Raw genomic sequence first — 16,669 nt, 5'->3', positions numbered from 1 at the left:
AGAGTTCCTTTACACCCATCCGAGGCCTAATTCTGTGGTTGTGTCTTCCTCGTCCAAAGCTAAGAAGACACACTCCACACACACACCCCCCCCGATAAGGAGGGCCGGAAGCTTGATTCAATGGGCCGACGGCTTTATTCGACGGGCTCCCTCGGCGTAAAAATAGCCAACTATTCGGCGTGCATGGGCAGGTACCAGTACGCTTTATGGGACCAGGTCTCTGCAATTCTCCATACCCTTCCCAATCAGAGTAGGAGTACTCTGAAGAAGCTTCAGAAGGAAGGAATGCTGTTGGCAAAGCAACAACTAAATGCGGCCAAACATTCTGGGGACACCTGTGCCAAGGCATTGACGGCGGCCATCTCACTGCGGCGCCATTCCTGGCTACGGTCCACTGTGCTCCAGCCGGACACACAGGCTTTTATTGAGGACCTTCCCTTTGACGGGTCGGGTCTCTTCAGCTCCACCACTGACTCTGTCCTCCAAGAGCTGGATAAGAGCATGAAGACATCCAGAAACCTGGGGGTGTCCACCTCTCGTCCTCAAAAGCGCCAATGGAAACCGTGGGCCAAGAAGCCGTATTCCAAGTCACCGGAACAGTCCTGGCGTACGAAGCCGTCGCCCACTTTTCCTCGCCAGCAGTATCAGGCTAAACCCAAGTATTCACTGTCCTCGACCCAGTCGACCAGACAGAAGGGGTCTAAACAACAGAAGCAGGGCCTTTGACTGCCTCCCGGCCCCGTGCCTATCCACGGCTGTGGATCCTACCCGCCTTTTCCCTTTTTTTGTCAGCATGGTCTTGCATTACTTCGGACCTCTGGGTCTTATCAGTCATCCAACGCGGGTACGGGATAGAGTTCATTCGTCTTCCCCGGACCCCGCATTTTGTTGATACCCCACCTTCCCTGTCCCTCCAGGAAGAGGTGCAATCTCTCCTCTGCAAACGGGCTATCGAAGTGGTTCCTCTGGGCCAGCGGGGCCGTGGTTTTTACTCCCGTTACTTTACAGTCCCGAAGAAGGACGGGGGGTTACAGCCAATCATGGACCTCCGGGCCCTAAATCTCTTCGTTCGATGCGACAAGTTCCGCATGGTGTCCCTGCAGCACATCCTGCCGCTTCTCAGTTGTGGCGACTGGATGGCGACGTTGGATCTGAAGGATGCGTATTTCCACGTTTCCATCCTTCCGAGTCACCGGCAGTTCCTGCGCTTCGCCATAGGGGAGGACCATTTCCAATATCGGGCCCTACCCTTTGGCCTGTGTACAGCCCCGAGAGTCTTCACCAAGACTTTGGTGGTCGTGACGGCCCACCTGCGGCTGCAGGGGTTAACGGTGTTCCCGTACATCGACGATTGGCTGTTGGTGGCGGACTCCAGGGAGCTCCTACTGCAGCACATCGACGTCACTGTGACTCTCTTGGTCAACCTGGGCCTGCAGGTCAATTGGGAAAAGTCTCACCTCTGCCCTTCTCAGAGGGTGCAATTTATAGGGGCGATCCTGGACACTACGGTCTGCAGAGCTTTTCTCCCTCCGAATCGGGTGGGCGCCATTGTGCGAATGGTCCACGCAGTACGCCAGCACCCTACCTTGTCAGCCCGGCAAGTCCAGCGACTGTTGGGACTTATGGCGGCCACTACGTCTGTCCTCGGTCTAGCGAGACTCCGCATGCGCCCGCTACAACTATGGTTCCTGGGAGTTTTCCGGTGCAATGTCGACCCCCTCTCTCGACTGCTGCACGTCCCTCCAGAGGTGGTAGCCTCCCTGGACTGTTGGGGACTGAAGTGTTGGCTGACGGAGGGCGTCCCCTTCCAGAGGCGGGCCCCGACGGTAACGATTACGACGGACGCATCCCTCTGGGGTTGGGGGGCACACACTCAGGGTCTTTGCGTGGGGGCCCCTTGGCCGGACCATCATCTTCGCCGGCACATCAACTTCTTGGAATTGCTGGCCATATACCACGCTCTCCAGTCCTTCCAGACATTGATTCGGGGCAACTCGGTGGCCATTCTAACAGACAACACGACGGCCATGGCATATGTGAACAGACAGGGGGGCACGGTCTCCCGCAGCCTCTGTTTGCTTGCCGTGACCATCTGGGAGTTATGCGAGACCTTGGGGGTTTCGATTGCCGCGACCCATCTCCCCGGGGAGCTGAATGTGCAGGCGGACTTCCTCAGCCGAGGGGGGGCCTCCCTGCACAAATGGGAGCTCAACTGGGAGTTCTTGAGTCCAGTGTTCCGGCGTTGGGGGACTCCCCAATTGGACGTATTCGCAACGCAAGACAACAAAAAGTGCGAACTTTTTTGCAGCAGGGGGGGGGAGCGGACCCCGGGTCTCTGGGGGACGGACTCCTGGTTCCATGGAGCCACCTCAGCGTTTATCTCTTCCCCCCGATTCCTCTGATAACCAGGGTGGTGCACAAAATTCTGCGGGACAGACCGGTGGGAATCCTGGTCACCCCTTGGTGGCCGAGGCAGCAGTGGTTCCCGATAGTTCTGCGCCCCGCCAACGGGGGGCTTCATCACTTCCCACAGGCTCCGGACCTTCTGCTTTCCGATCAGGGCCAGGTCCTACACCATGATGTACCGCACTTGAAACTGACGGCGTGGCGCCTCAGCGCTCGCAGTTATCGGACCGGGCGCGCTTCGTCCTACTGAACTGCAGAGAGTCTTCTACTAGGCAGTCCTATGCCTATAAGTGGGCGAGGTTTGTCCGGTTTGCCGAGGACGCTGGGGCTGAGCCTCGCGGGGCAGGCTTGCCTGTCATCTTTGATTTTATCTTGTCCTTGCTGGACGGGGACCTGACGGTGTCTTCCGTCCGGGTCTATTTGGCGGCTGTTTCCTCGGAGCATACCCTACTATCAAGGTTCCGGCGCCGGCTTGGGACCTAATTTTGGTGTTGAAAGCCTTGATGGCAAAGCCATTTGAGCCGATGGCCATGTGCCCCCCTCATCTTTTAGCCTGGAAGACGGCCTTTCTGGTGGCGATCACGTCGGCCAGGAGGGTGGGCGAGCTCTCTCCATTTCATCTGAATGCTGAACTGTGCTTGCCGGTGTTTTTTCCCAACCCGGCGTCGGACTCTGAGCGTCGGCTACATGCTCTGGATGTCAAGCGGGCGCTGTCCTTCTATCTCCATCGCACGAAGGGCTCCCGAGGGATCCTCGACTGTTTGTGTCATACGCATCCGCGTTGCGGGGACGGAGGATTTCGTCTCAACGGCTGTCGGGATGGATTACTGGGACCATTCGACTCTGTTACCTCCTCCGCAAGACGCAGCTTCCAGGGCCAGTCCGGGCCCATTCCACGCGGGCTGTGGCGACCTCGACGGCCTTCATGAGAGGGGTCCCTCTTCCGGACATCTGCAAGGCTGCCACATGGGCCTCGGCGCATACCTTCGTTTCGCATTATGCGCTGGACCTGAGGAGGCGTCAGGACTCTTCGGTGGGCCGCGCTGTGTTGCAGTCTGTCTCTTCCTGATGGACCGCCGCTCCCTCCTCCAGGTAGGACTTTGGCTTGCTAGTCTCCCATCGGTGTGATGCACAGAGACCACGAAGAAGATAAACAGGTTTCCTACCTGTAACTGATGATCTTTGAGTGGTCATCTGTGCAGTCACACTACCCGCCCTCCCCCTCTGCTGTCGGTCCATCTGTGGGCTAACGCAGCGGTCAGAAGGAACTGGCGGGATGTCCGCTCCCCGTCCCGGTGGGCATGCGCAGTGGGGCGTCTGGGCATGCGCACTGGGACGGAGGCGCGGAAATCCGCAGCTTTGAAGTTTACCGATCGTGATCGGCGCAGGCGCCTTCTCCCATCGGTGTGACTGCACAGATGACCACTCGAAGATCATCAGTTACAGGTAGGAAACCTGTTTCTATTTAAAAGAGGCTTGTTGAAACATGCCTTCTTAGTATAGTGGGTATACTGTCTGAAAGACAATGGCATCTTGTATGCTAAAATGGTTTCTGTTGGACCCTTACATTTGACAGAGGGATAAAGCATTTTCATTAATTACTTGCTGCAATAAACATTAAGAAATCAGACAAGCCTCCAAAGTGTATTACCTTTCTGACCTGCAAAATCTCATCCTCAAGATGCTGCCTTGCAGTGTGCTGTGCAGTGTTTCACTGCCCGTCTGTAGCTTTTACACAAGCACTGGATGTACATTTTTTAACCCAAAGTAGTTGGGAAGTTAGAATTCCTCTTTCTTGGTGATCTCAGTGAACTTGCAGCCTTTAGATCTATTGACAGTGCAGCATGTCTTCTATGCTGTTGCTTTTAGGAGACTGAGCCCCTAATTTAAGTTAAAGAAGTCTTTTGGAAGTGCCAGTGTTCATTTGATGAGGACATGAGAGAAACTTAGGTCACTCTTATAAAAATGTAACTGTTTGGAAGGTTGAACTACGGCCTGTAAGAACAAGTACCTGTAGGGAAATAAAATGTACTGGAGGGGAGGGCACATGAAGACTTATGGTGAGGGGAAATTCCATCACTTCTTGCTGGTCCTTCACTGTCCTATCTCCAGTTATTCTGTGGGAATTATTCAACTATACAATCGTGAAGAGTGTTAGGAATGTTGTACCATATGGTTTTTTTTGAACATGCAGAAATTCTGATCATACAGAATCTTTCATTCATTTGGATTGATGACTCACTCTAAGTGCACTCCATAAATAACCTCAAAAGACCTGATTAAATTTGTAGATATTCCCATGGCTTCCAAGAACTGTGTGTGCACCATTCATGTGCAACAGAATCCAGTCCTGCTATAGCCTTCATTGTTCTTGTAGTCTTGCTAGCCTCAAACTAGACAATATAAAGTCAGCCATGGTGACGTGGTGCCATTGTAGAGCCAGTTTTTTTAGCATTTAAAAATGCTTCAGCGGTTTGATCTTGCTGGGGACTGTGGCCTTGGGCAATGAGGATTTCCCCTCTCTCCCATGCTGTTTCAAGAACCAAGAAAGGCCTTACATTTTTTAAAAGCAGAAAAACGGTGCCACATCCTCATGGTAGACCTGGGGACTTGGTGTTGTCTAGTTTGACGCTAAGTAACATGAAATGCGGGGTGGGTGGGGTGGGTGGGCTGATAATGGTGAGGGCCTTATTTACTGTATGAATGAAACAACAGCAACTAACAGCCTCAGAGGGCCTTATCTACATCCATTTTGGGCTAGACAGACTTCTTAGAACATATTCTGAAATGGATTGACCCATTCAGGCATGCGTACTTAGGTGAATACTAATTTTAGCCCTATATGTACTGCTTTGTATTATTCCTTCTTGTGAGATTGTGTGAGATTCGCATAACTTCTGTAGTGAGACTGCTGAACTACATTTTGTGCAAATGTCATTTTGTCTCTTCACTGTTGACCACTGGGATAACTTGTTCTTGCTGTTTCTTTGTAGCAGAGCATAAATTGACTGATTCCTGTGTTGTCACAAAGTTACCATTCCCTGGCTTCTGGGAACAATTTTTCTACTTTTAGAAAATGAATTGTTTTTCTTAAACAAACCACCAAATGAATATTCAAGTGAACTTACTAGTTTGTTTGTTACTTTAGTGATAGCCTGCCTGAAGTACAAGGTGGCAAGAAAGGCTATTGACAGTGTTCAGTCGTCTGGCTAGTCTGTATCAAATGGGTTACTAAGGAGAGGAAAGCGTGGATTGAATTTGAGACAAAAGAACCCTAATTTTCAGGTATCCTTATATGCAGCCCAAGTTTTAACTTGCAGATAGCTTCCCAGAACTCTGGCATGCATCACTTATACTGAAAAGTGTATAATTAAGAAGCTTCTTAGATATATTGATAGTTATAAAGTGGGATGTGGGAAGGAAGATGAAGAAAGAAGTTGAATTGAGGTTGGCATATATTATAATGCTAAAGTTTACTCTGAACTAACCCGAGTTCCAAATTTATGGCTTTATTTGACGAATGGTTTGTCCCTGTATCTGGCTCTAAAAGTTTCACCCAAAAGGGGTGAAAGCTCACATACCATAGAATTCATCTTAAAAATGCAATAAAGTATGTTCTTTAACCTTAAAGCTATTTTTTAAAGTGTATTTGCAAGAAAACTTGTTACACAGTTCTGCACACCTGTAAAAAGAAATAGTTCCACCAGGCCTTTGACTGAGGCAATGGACTTTTAATCCATCTCAGCCTCCCCTACTCACAGAAATACATCTTTGGACTAATCGTCCTGCAGGAGGCATTGTAATGTATTCAAACCTTTGTTCTGATGATGACTGGGGTATATAATAAAGAACACTGTAATTAGAGATGACAAAATGGAAAATCAGTTATGTCTTATCTGATAATGGAAATAACATGGTCCTGTAAATTGTCCTGGCTCTCAACACCAGTTTTGGAGTTCATTCGCGTGTCTATGTGGCTGCCATTTTCTGTTCATCATACTGAGCAGCTTTAAGAAGAAGTTCTTTTTAATAACCTTATATGCAGGGCTTTTTTTTAGCAGAAATGCACAGGAACATAGTTCTGGCTCCAAAAAAGGTCTCCGGCAGAGGGAAGGCACTAGGCAGCCACACACTCCCAGACCATGCGCTCCATTGTCATGGGTGCTGGGGACCCTGCGGAAGAAGCCGAGCCTGCAGGAGAAACTGTGCCCCTGCCACATGCACCAGTGCCCTGGCCACCTGCACCAGTGCCCCTGCCCCCTGCGGGAGAAGACCCAAGCCCCCCCTGCTTCGCCCTCTCAGGTGGCTCGGGTGCGTGACCGCCTTCGGCAGGACCTCAGGGATCGAAGGAGGGCGGCACGCTCATGAGCAGGACGCTCCCTGAGCCCTGAGTTTTGAAAGGATCTGGCTCTTCTAGGAGTAAGGATGCATGAGTCTTAGCAGGATCCTGGCCGCCCTCTGAGTCAGCACTTAGCCCAAATGAGCAACAGACAGCAGAGGGCTATATAGCTGTGGGCTTTGGGAGAAGGCTTTGTGGAAGCAACTAGTCACTTACCTGACGTTCTAGCATCCACTTCGGCTTCTGACTTTGGCTTCTGGACCCCCTGACTTTGGCTTGACTTCTGGAACCCCTGACTTCGGCTTCTGAACCCCTGACCTGCGATACCTGGACTGTGATTTGGCTTTGGCGCATCGGACCCTCTTTGCTCACCAGCTACTGGCCTTGGACTGCCCCTGGGCTTCGCCTGACCCGGCCCCAGCCCGTGACATCCATCCTCTCTGCTGCTTCCATCCTCCAATGGGCTTGTGAAGAGAGCGGAAGATGTGAAGCCACCCACAAGTGCCCCCTCCTGGGAGAAGCTGGGCCTGCTGCTGCCTGCTCCACTGCACGTGGCTCTCTCTCTCCAGCCATGGTTGTGGCAGGGTGAAACAAGGTCTAATGAGAGCCGGTTTGGTGTAGTGGTTAAGTGTGCGGACTCTTATCTGGGAGAACCGAGTTTGATTCCCCACTTGCACCTGCTAGCATGGCCTTGGGTCAGCCATAGCTCTGGCAGAGGTTGTCCTTGAAAGGGCAGCTGCTGTGAGAGCCCTCTCCAGCCCCACCCACCTCACAGGGTGTTTGTTGTGGGGGAGGAAGGTAAAGGAGATTGTGAGCCGCTCTGAAACTCTTCAGAGTGGAGGGCGGGATATAAATCCAATATCATCATCATCATCATCTTTTTCTCGCATTTGGCTGTGTCAGAGCACACATTCAGGAAATGAAGCTGATGGCACTATACTGTTCTGTGTCGATATGTGGAAAGTAACCTACTGGATGGATGACATCACTTCTGGTGACATCAGGGAGTGTGTGGTCTAATACGCAAATGAGTTCCTGCTAGGCTTTTTCTACAAAAAAGCCCTGCCTTATATGTACAATTTGTATTGTATTTTTTACTGTGCACTGTGCAAGTGAAACTAAGCTAATGCCCACTACTGGAGGACAGCAGATGGATAGCCATAGGCTGGAGTGGAATATTATCCAAAGTAGGTTGAAAACTGCAAAAACAGCTCTCATTCTTCTCTGTTGTCTATGGTGTTAACACAACTTCATGTCATGTTGCAAAATGGTGTGCTTCCCATTCTACTGCGCTGTACCATTTGCATAGACATCCACAATATCTTGACATCATAACAAGAAATAAATTGTATAAATGAGGGAAGAACAAGACATGCAGCCATTTTTGATGTATAGAAAACAATGAAAGCTGAAGTGTCTCTTCGTCTCTACTTCTTGTTTTAGCAAAGGTTTTACTAAAACTTGTGTGTGTTAAGTGTAAAGAAAAGTTTGCAGGTATATTTAAATAAAGCAAAAAATAGTATAAACAAACAATCTCAGAGTATCGGGTACCAGAAGTCAGGCAAGATAGAGTTGTTCAGTCCAAAAGTCAGGGTTTCAGATGTCAGGCAAGGCAAAGTCATTCAGTACAAACATCAGGGTTCCAGAAAGTCAGGCAAGGAAGAGTTGGTGGTTGAGTGTCTGTCGTACATGTAGCATCCATGTCTAACACCCTCCCTTGGCTGGTTTTTATAGCCACACGCTTAAGAGTTGTGCTTGCAGCCAGCTGCCATTTCTTCTGTAGCTGCTCTTGACCTCAGGCTGTGGTGCTCTAAGGGTGTGGGTGATACTGGAGGTCTGGAAATGATCAGCTGAGTTTCACCTGCTGAATCAGGGATAGACGGTGTCCATGGCTCTGCACCAGCTGTTGGCTGTGAATCCTGACAAGACTGCAGCTCATCTTCCTGTTTGTTGGTATCTGTTGTCTCAGAGCTGGCTACATGGGACTCCTCTTCTACTGAGGAGTCCTTGCTATCACTGAGTTCTGGCTGACTTATGACACCTATATTTAGGAGAAGAAGAGCTCTGTGTAGCCAGCTCTGAAACTGAGTTCATAACATTCTGTTATACTTTAGAGTGACCATGAAACAGATTCCAAAATGTAGCCATGTCCTCTGCTCTTGACTGGTTGGCCAGCCTTCACTGATACAGACTGTGCAAAAAGGTGCACCTAGTTTTTACATCTAGCTGCTATCTTTAATCATTTTATAATCATTCTTTCATCATTTTAAAAATCATCCTCTTATCTTTTGATCCAGTGGGTGATAACAAACTCCCAATATTTCGACCCAAAGGATTTCTAGAAGGGAATATAATTCTCTGACCTTCTCAGTCTTACTGGACTGTATATCCTCTCTGACATACATGTATATCTGTGTGTACAAAGGTAAAGGTAGTCCCCTGTGCAACCACCAGTCATTTTCGATTCTGGGGTGGCATTGCATCATGATGTTTTCACGGCAGGCTTTTTACTGGGTGGTTTGCCATTGCCTTCCCCAGTCATCTACACTTTCCCCCCAGCAAGCTAGGTACTTGTTTTACGGACCTTGGAAGGCTGAGTCAACCTTGAGCCGGCTACCTGAACCCAGCTTCTTCTGGGATCAAACTCAGGTCGTGAGCAGAGCTTGGACCGCAGTACTGCAGTTTACCACTCTGTGCCATGGGGCATCATATGTGTGTGTGTACAACAGTATGATGAATAGAAAAGTTTCATCCAGTAAAAATGGAAGGAAAGAAGGGGAAAGAATGAAATGAAATGGAAGGGAAGGAAAGGAAAGGGAAAAAAGTAATGGAAAGAAAGAACATGACAAGCCATGTTGGATCAGGCCAGTGGACCATCCAGTCCAAAATTCTCTCACACAGTGCCCAAAAAGCACCAGAATGTCCACCAGTGGGGCCAGGGCACTAGACGTCCTCCCACTGTTGCTTCCCCCTTCCCCCGCACCATGAATACAGACAGAGCATCACTTGCAGGGAAAGAAAGAAGGGGGACAAAGGGAAAAAAAAAGCCTTACTTACCATCAGATGACCCCAGTCAGCAACAATTCTGCCCAGGGGTCATTTGGTAAAAAAAAAAAATAGCTACTGGAATGCCCATTCCCCACCCCTCCCGGCTGAACCCTCCCCCCTTCTTTGCTGCCCAGGCCTCCCGGGGAAATCTCTCCAAAAGAACATACTGCAAGGCACATGAAAGCTCATACCAGGAAGAACACTTCATGGGTCTAAAGTGCTCTCTCAAACACTGGGAGGGGGGGAGGAGGAAGGAGAGGCAGCCCATGCACAACACAGAGATGTTGAGGGATGGAAGGAAGCAAAATGGGGCTCAGGCTTTGCAGCCTGTGTCAGTCTTCAAGCCTAGCTTTTCTCTGTGCAACAGAGATGGGAAAGGAAGGAAGCAGAGCAGAACACATGCTTTGCTGGGGGCGGGGCTAGCTTTGGCTTTTCTTTTGACCCGGTATTGAGGCTTCTGTGGCACAGTACCGGGTCACAACCCTGCAAATGAGAAACGCTGGCTTAGAGAGTACATTAGAAATGTATGCCTACGGGAATATGCAGCAGAACCTGAGGCCTTTGTCTGAGGGAGAGACTGGCTTGAGCCCTACTAAAGACACTCTGCTCTTCAGCCTCAGGCCTCAGAAAAGGCAATGTACAAGACTGTTGTTGTTTTCCATTTACATTTGAATTGGTGCTTCCAGGTAAACTGCAAACGAGAGTAGAGCACAAGTTCACAATTAGAATTATTAGTCTGTAGTTACAATAGATTTGATTGGAATAACAGGAATGCAAACACGTAAGCTTTCAAACACTGTTACCGTTTTAATATCCAATGGTATTTATATTTTCAAAAATATATAAACACCTTGTGATTTAATGGTAACAGGCACTGAAAATAATTTGCAGGCATGGCTTTTTACATCCCAAGCCATTTTAGCTTTCTAAACAGTGGGAATTGAACCAAAGGTCTCAGCAGAGTTGCCATGTCCCTCTTTCCACAGGTGGGAGTCGGCGTCATTCAGTTGCCAGCTCCAGGCTAGAAAACTGCTGGAGATTTGGGCATGGAGCTTGGGGAGGGCAGGGACCTTGGTGGGATACAATATAGTCTACCCTCCAAAACATCCATTTACTCTAGGGTAACTGATCTTTGTCGTCTGGAGGGAAGCTGTAATTCCAGGAGATCTCCAGGGCCTACTTGGAGGCTGGCATCCCTAAGTCTCATGTATGTGAAAGATTTCATATATCACACAGTGAAACCCCATTTCATTCTTCTTTTTTTACTTTTGTGTTAAAGTAGCCCACTTAGGTGTTAATGAAACTTCTAGCCTTCTTTTTACTAGAATATAGGCCACCAGACAAATGCACTATACAAATGTGCCTAATATTGTTACACCAAGGCTCAGGTTTATTTATGAAGGAATGCATGGAACTGTGCTCCTCTGCAGAATCCCTATCAGTGATAAAAAGGTAATCTACATAGAAGTAATATAACATTATTTGGGGATGAGATTTTTTATGGACCATTTCTTCTGATGAAATTTTTGATGGACCGTTGCTAGTTTTTTGGCATCTGCAGTAGCACTTGATCTCCTGATAGCTATACCTAAATTACAACTGTCAACGGACACTTTCCTTCTCTGGTGCATCCTCTTAGACTACGTCATTTCCATGTGGGTAGTGCATTTTTATTAAGTTGTTATCCAGGATGTTCATTCTGGGTGAATTGTATTTTGTCATACACAAATAGCTACATTGAGTTGCATGGAATGTTTTTTTTAAAGCTTCTTGATTGGTTTTGTGGTACACTATAGCGCTTGTATCACCAAGACAGAATTCAGTTATCTCCCACCATTGTCAATACAAAAAGGTTCCCAACGTTATATGGGGATTGGGAGATTGATGCTGAAATGAGGCCCATGCAGTCACCCTGCTGGGAGGTTTTAGAAGGATTTTTTTTTTAATGAAAAAAATCATCTAGAGAAATCATGTATGGGGAAGGTATCTGAAGTAGAAATGTTTTGATTTTTGCTTTTTAAGTCAAGGGTGCAGAATGTTTGGGTATACTTATTTACATTTATCTATCTTATCTGTTCATGTTTCAAGGATTTCCATGGTATTGACATTTCTGTTAGAGGAATCTAAAGAATGTTCAATTATATACATGCCATGAAACATATTTACTCTTTTCATGTTGTGTTCTGCCAACTTATTCTTGCTTGCCAAAGTTTACAGAGCTGTTACAGCAAGAATTTGCCCCTCCCCCCCAAAAAAAACCCAACCCCCCCCCCCCCAACAACCCAGGGCATTTGAACAAACTCTTGATTTGATCTGGTGGATTATTTCTTAATGCATATAATGTTTTGTTAATGGTGGTACATATTAAATATGTCCAGTAAAACAGAGCAGCATCAATTTAAACAGGAATTCCAGAAGTTTTCAATTCCCCCCCCCCCACTATTATAACGGATCAAGCTTTTAATAGATGTCTGAATAACTTTGCTTTTAGCAAGAATTTCTCAGACCTCTTTGTTTCTTATTTAAATGACCTATATAGTTAGCAGATGGAGAAGAATTTCATTTACCCCAATGCTGGAAGTAAAGCATTTCTCAGTTGTGAGGTTTTTGTGTTGCATCGTAGTCCTTTTTATTAACACTTCTGCTATTCTTCACAGTAAAATTGTTTTTGGCCTATTGTGCAGAATAAAAAATCTCGGACCTCTTCTCTTGGGTTGTAACTTAAGCACAGTCCTGTGAGTGTGTATGCATGTGGACTCTTATAGACTATGGGCAGAAGGTAATGTGCAATATTTCAGCCTGAGAAAACTCATCTGTCTGAAAGCTTCTCTTATGACGTTAATTTTACACAAGCTTCTTTGCATTTTTTGGTCTGGTTTTGCTTGAGCATTTTCTTTCCAGTTCTCTGAGGTGGTGAACGTAGAATCAGCATTGTGCTATGTAGGTCTTACTAAAACAACTTCCTGACATGTTGTCATGCCAGCTTGTGTTACTGTCTCTTCTTGCAACAGTCAAAAGGGACCCATTTCTCTGAAAACCTTATTGGCTGCTGTGATGTCAGCAAAGCCTGGGGCCCTGCTGTGAAATTGCAAAGTATGAAGAGAGATGTAGTTGTAGATTCTGTTTAGTTGCTGCAAAATGACTCCCAGGTGTTCAGTGTACCAGCACAGGTAGAAATTACTGCTTATTACTTTTAATGTAAGTTTGATTGGAATGTAACTAATTACACACAAGGTAAAATAACACAGCAACAATGCATAAGCATGGCTATTTAAAAAGCAATACACCACATGTCCATTAATCAAGATATTATGGGAAAAAAACACAGTGGTCTTGATTGGAGCTGCCCTAGGGATTCATTTGCTACATTTTTTCACCCATAAGTAACAGGACTCCTCCAAAGTGATTCTGAATTCTAGTGCTGATCATTGTCTTTAGTATCTTAGAGGCATTCGTTGCTTCCTGGTACCAAAACCTTTGAAGAAAACAGTGTTTAGTCCATTGCTCAATGATATAGTCAACAGAACCTTGCTGTTAAAAAATAATGTTTAAAAAGGGTATTACATTTTTTCAGGGCATGGAAAATTATACCTGTTTATAAAAAAGTGAATTCCTTTGGCCTCTAAAGAAACACTGGTGAACTGTAGCCGTACAAGATTTCTTTCTTTGCCTCAAAGTGAAAAATAAAAAAAGGAGGGAAAATGTGTTGTCAGTGCAGTTTTGTTACTGTCCTCAGTGACTATTCTCCTCCTTCCAAGTTGGACTGGAGTTTGTATCACCAGATTATGTAATAGGGAAAAAATTTTAACACTTAGTGATTCACAATTATCTAATTATTTGTTTATTATAATGTGGGCAAATATTCGCTAGAGATGATGCTTACAGCAACCCTATTTTCTAAGTGATTTAACCCAAACTGAATCTTGACATACAGAAAAACAGCTGGTTTGGTTTAACTCTTTAGATCTGGATGCTGACTTTTTTTTTAAGTTTTCCATAATATAGATCCGAAAGGAGGACAATTTAGTATGCTGTCTCTCTCTCTCACACAGATGTGCTTGGTGTGTATTGTACCATACTGTAAAATGTGTAACTTGGTGCACACTTAGTTTAGGAGTTCTCAGAGAAGAATGTTGCTTCTGAAGAGAAAATAGTAGCGGGTTTGTTATAACATTGAATAGTTCATGACTATGTCTTGGACCTGTTCTCTTGGGTGGTAACTTAAGCACAGTCCTGTGAGTGTGTATGCATGTGGACTCTTATAGACTATGAGCAGAAGGTAATGTGCAATATTTCAGCCTGAGAAAACTCATCTGTCTGAAAGCTTCTCTTATGACGTTAATTTTACACAAGCTTCTTTGCATTTTTTGGTCTGGTTTTGCTTGAGGAAAGAGGTTTTCTTTTAAATCTACCAGTTCGTTTTCAGACGGAATAAACTACTATGAAACTCTCTTGATTGTTAAAATACGGTGTAAGTAAGTTTAAAGTTTTATAATGTGTCCCATTCCAAAAACACGGTTAAAATAATATCTTTGTTAAACTAATGTTTCCCTTTCAAAATGCCCTTTTAGTGTTTATTCTTTTATTTTGCGCATATTTCTTGTGATATCAATTCAGACATTTAAAAAGAAAGATTAGCAAGGAAAGCAAACCAGGATGATAAATTGTACCTGCAAAACAATGTTGGTTAGCATAATCTACCTTGGAATATATGTGTGTCTGACTATTGGCTGAAAACAAACATGAAAAGATTGTAATCTCTACAAATGTAGGAAGACTAACCACCTAGCTATTGCTGGGGTTTTTTAGCTGCATAGCCCCTTCAAAAAGCTAATGTTTGTGAAAATATCATTAGATGATGGCTCTTTCATCATAAATGCAGTGCCCAAAGGACTTATTAATGCTTCAATAGCATTGCAGTGAAGACATCAGTGCAGTCCTCTTTAATAGCTTTCTGGCTTGAACCCCAATACATAATGTTCTTGTAATAGTTTATGGGTGACTGCAGTAAATTGGTAGTGAATGTATTCCATTTTTTTTTTTTTTTGCTTTGGCTCTTATCTGATTTGCTGGTAGAACATTTTGTTCTTAGAATATTGTATTGTAAAGGAAATTGATCTACTTCATGGATGTATACTCAGTATTTTTGTGTTGTTGAATATTTTAATGGCTTCATATTGTGAGATTGTGATCTGTTTTTTCAAAAAAGGGAACATCACCAGAACCCTAAAAGAAACCCGAGCAGTTGGTTAAATCTAGTTGAAGCCCACCCACTCATAGTAATGTTCTTCAGAGACTGCCAAACAGGCGCACATTTTCTTTCCCCGCTGTTTAGCTGTTTCAGTCTGTTCAGACAATACTTGGAAAGTTGTCTGTGTCCATAATTGGGCAGAGTTATTTTACATAAGGTAATTTTGACTGTAATGATGTCTTTAAATGCCAGCACTGCTAAATTGTTTTGTGTTTCACTGGAAACTTTGCTTAAGAAGCTGAATGTTGAATAAAGTGACTCCCGTGAGAAAGGGAAACTTATTATAGATGTGAACTAATTTTTCTCAATGAGCATCATCTGTTCTTCTGTGAACAGAATAAAGGCCATTTTTTTCACTAGTCACAAAGACAGACTAGATAATAACAGGTGTCTTTCTCTAACTTTAGCATCCATGATTGAAATAAAATGCAGTTTGAGTCTTGGAACATTAAACACAGGAGAAGGATAGCTCAAAACTTACATAGTACAGAAATGACTCCCAATACAATGAATCATTGTTGCTTTTCTGATTATGCAACACCTATTATTTTCTAGTTTGGGTGAGCCCACAACCCCAGAAAGGGCTCATATTCTATATGTTCTTTAATGGCAGTGGGTGTGGGCTGTGAGAAATTATTGACCCACAAGATACTGCAGTCTAAGTTTCTATAAAATTCCCAGAATATGAGGTGGCTATTTTTCCTCGTTTCCTATTTTCCTTGAACTGACCTCCAGCATTTCTCAGCATCATGACAGGATCCTAATCTTGTCTGTAGGTTGCTGCTTTCATGTTAGTTTTTAATCATTAAATAATAATATTAGTACATGCCATTTTATACTGAAACAGCACATAGAATCTTCCATACTGTCTACTATCATAGTAATGTTTCTGCACAGCTAAACAGAATGGTCTTCTCAAACTTTAAAGTAGAAACTTTTTTTCTCATAAATGTCAATGCTAGGGACTGAATGTGAGATAGTATGCATGAAAAAGGTGGCTCTTTACCATTGAGCTGTAATATCCTACCAAATAATTATATGGTAAAACATCATTTATTCAGAGGTACAGAAAACATACAGTCACTACTGGCTTGTCATTCAATGCTTTGTTTTCTTTTTCTTTTATTTCTTTTATTATATTTATATCCCACTAGGCTTCCCAATCCCCAGGTCCCAGCGGGGGATCCCCTGGTTTTACAGGCTTCCCCCCTCCCCCAGCCAGCTGGCCGGCGGGGGAAGCTCCACCCCCACAGCCATTATGCACCTCCAGGAACGATTCCCATAGGGAATGATGGGGAATTGATCCACGGGTGTCAGGGGCTCTGGGAAGGCTGTTTTTTGAGGTAGAGGTGCCAAATTTTCCGTATAGCATCTAGTGCCTCTCCCCAAAATACCTCCCAAGTTTCAAAAGGATTGGACCAGGGGGTCCAATTCTATGAGCCCCAAAAGAAGGTGCCCCTATCCTTCATTATTTTCTATGGAAGGAAGGCATTCTAAAAGGTGTGCTGTCCCTTTAAATGTGATGGCCAGAACTCTCTCGGAGTTCAATTATGCTTGTCACACCCTTGCTCCTGGCTCCACCCCCAATGTCTCCTGGCTCCACCCCCAAAGTCCCCAGATATTTC

At 45.3% G+C, this 16,669-nt stretch overlaps 1 protein-coding gene and 1 pseudogene across 1 annotated transcript in view; one reads left to right on the top strand and one right to left on the bottom strand.

Annotated features, from left to right (window-relative positions):
• Positions 1 to 16,669, top strand: part of ZBTB20 (zinc finger and BTB domain containing 20) — an 802,266-nt gene that overhangs the window by 36,932 nt on the left and 748,665 nt on the right. The gene's annotated exons all lie outside the window — the stretch shown is intronic.
• The window catches only part of LOC132569119 (heat shock protein HSP 90-alpha-like), a 106,267-nt pseudogene continuing 98,085 nt past the window's right edge, over positions 8,488 to 16,669 (bottom strand).

Source organism: Heteronotia binoei, chromosome 3 (assembly GCF_032191835.1).
Source record: "Heteronotia binoei isolate CCM8104 ecotype False Entrance Well chromosome 3, APGP_CSIRO_Hbin_v1, whole genome shotgun sequence".
Classification (NCBI taxonomy): Eukaryota; Metazoa; Chordata; class Lepidosauria; order Squamata; family Gekkonidae; genus Heteronotia; species Heteronotia binoei.
The sequence above is the reverse complement of the archived record's forward strand: the minus strand, read 5'-3'. Positions and strand labels throughout refer to the sequence as shown.